Genomic DNA, 2798 nt, shown 5'->3' with positions numbered 1-2798 from the left:
GTCTTGGCAGTGAGCACAGACTATCTGGGAGCACTCAGTATCCATCCTGGGGCTTCAGTCATTCCCCATCCCCCTAAAGACTGCAAAAGACCCTTGGTGAGTGCCAGCTGCTTCGACTCTCCTTTCTCTCCCTCTTTCTCTTTCAAGGAGTCTAATTAAAAGGTGCTTTAGACTCACAGCTTTTACTTCTGCCTCTTCTATCTCACACTCCCTCAGTCTGATTGTTTTGTTTTCCCAGACAGGAATGCTGCTGGCATTTTGTTTCCCCAGCACCCCACTGATAACATTGAGACTCATTCTCAAAAGCACAGAGGACTCTTCACTGTGTGTGTCTGTACTGGCTGGGAGTTGGAAAGACACTTGCTATCTACAAGGAATTGCTTGTGTCTGATGATAGAATTACCACTTCATACAGAATTGGAAGGGGTAGTCTGTCTGGCCCTGAAGATAACTCTGGCAGAGTCATGGGTCAGAGAGACCTTGGCAAAGCAGTGTACTCATAGCTTCAGTACTGCAAACTACAGTTCCCTTCTTCTCCATCAGCCAGAGTTCTCATACCGTGGGAGTGACCTTACACCCACCTATCATTCTGTAATAGATGGGTTGTATGTGCATGCAACTGCCCCTTTAGCTCATCTGCTGATGACCTGCGTGTTTGTAGTTAAAAGTTATGTCTAGTATTTCATGATGCTGCTTGCCTCACATTATACATGCTTTAGTCAAATACAAGTGATTGGACTCAGTCAGGGCTTAAATTCAGCCGTAATCATCTGGAGTGGAGCTCCAATAAATATTTTCAAACCTGCAGGAGCTCTAGCACCTCCTGCAGGGCTGAAAGCCTGAGCCCTGGTTTTCCCCATGGTGCAGAAGCCCTAAGCCCTGGGGCGCCTCCCACAGGGCAGAAGCCCTGAGCCCCTGGCGACTCCCGCAGGTCTGAAGCCCTGAGCCCCAAAGCATCCCACAAGGAAGAAGCCCCAAGCCCCAGTGCCCCCCTCAGCAGGGCTAAAGCCCCAAGAACCCCACCCTATAGCTGAAGTCCGGAGCCCTGAATGGGGGTGGGGAGATATGGGGGGCTCCAGGAAATAATTTCTGAAAATTTAAGCCCTGGGCTCAATATAGTGGTGATTGATATAAATTATCCGGCCTAGTTATACTAGATTATCCTTATGGTCTCTTCTGGCCTTAAAATCTACAAATCTGACAACAGGTGACTGTGTATGAACATGACCCTGTAGAGACAGATGTTGAGAACCAAGATGAGGGGAGCAGGAGGGATGTCTGGTAAACCTGTGAGGGAACTAATGGGATTTGGGAAAAATTATTGTTGTTCCTGGACAGTGGTCTGATTCCTAGGCATTTTTTCTGGGGAGTGAAAGGGGAAGGAAGGCTGCATAGCATTTATATATGTACTCAGTGTACTAGTTAGGCACATATTTAAAGAATTCAGATTCATTAAGCTGCCCATATTTTACTCTTTCCTCAAAATTCAGCCCACAATGTGTTTTGTTGCACAATGCGTTTTGTTGCACTTCTCTGAGCTCCCTCCAATTTGTCATCTTTCTGGTAATGAGGTACCCAAAATGGCACACAATATTCCAGGAACAGTTGCAATGGAGCTAATTAGAGTAAGATCGTGAACTCTCTACTCCAGGATACGACACTATGTATGCAGCCCAAAATTACATTCACCTGCTTAGTTGCTATGTCACTTTGCAAGGCCATGTCTAATTTGTTGTTCAGTCACCAATACATCTCTTTCAGCCATTCCTACTTTCCAGGTTTCTCCTTCCCATGTGTTACCCTTCCCCAGATGTACTAGCTGCATGTTTTAAAACTCAATTTATTTAAATATTTTCTACCTCTCTTTTATCTTTGTTCCCCCTGTTGTATTATATTTCTCTAACCTAGTGTTTGCAACTCTTCCATTGTAGTGTCATCTGCAAATTGTATATTCCTTGGGGTTACTGCTCTGTGTGACAAGAGTCCCAAATTCTATTACTCTCTAATTTGTATTGTTTATTATTTGCCTTATTGATTTGGCTGTCTCTGTAGTGTCTCTCCATCAACTTTATGGTAGCAGGCATAGATTAACTTAACTGATGAATAACATATGCTATTACTTTGCAATGCTGAATGGCACCCTTGGCTATGGTACCCATTGGGAAATCAGATCCCTGCAGGTGGACCCTTACACGTGCACAAAGACCATCTAAACTCCAGAGGTCTCTGCACCAGCACAGGGGTCTGCTTGCACCCATCTCACTGCAGGGCCCGGGCCGAGGTTCATCCTGGTCTCAAAAAGGACTAATTCTAAAATGACCATTAACCCTCTCCCCTCCTGCCCATAACAATTTAGACCTTTTCTCTTCTATCCTTTACTTAAACAGGGGCTAACAAAAACATGGGGTTTAAAAGGTCACCCACAGGCTGCTAGCAGGGACAAGCCCCGCTGTACGATCAGTGATCGGCCCCTGCCTGGGCCCTGTTCACCTGCCCACCCTCGGAGACGGGGAAAGACGGGGAGGGAACGGGGGTGTCCAATATTCCCCTGTGCAGAGCCCATGGACAGGCGCTTTCCCCTCCTGCCCGCTCCGCTCTGGGGCTGCGGCTCACTCAGCCCAGAGGCCCCCCGGGCCGGCCCCGTCACAACTTCTCACTGGGACCCTTCAGGCCGTTTCCTGGCGGAGTCACCGCCCAGCCCGGGGTAGGCGCGCTCCGTGCACGGCTGGCACTGGAGCGGCTTGGGATTGACGCTGAGCCCAGGCCCGCCGCGGGACAGCGCCAAGGCCCGGGTTTGT

Source organism: Malaclemys terrapin, chromosome 3, assembly GCF_027887155.1.
Source record: "Malaclemys terrapin pileata isolate rMalTer1 chromosome 3, rMalTer1.hap1, whole genome shotgun sequence".
Taxonomy (NCBI): Eukaryota; Metazoa; Chordata; order Testudines; family Emydidae; genus Malaclemys; species Malaclemys terrapin.
This window is presented reverse-complemented; position numbering follows the sequence as displayed.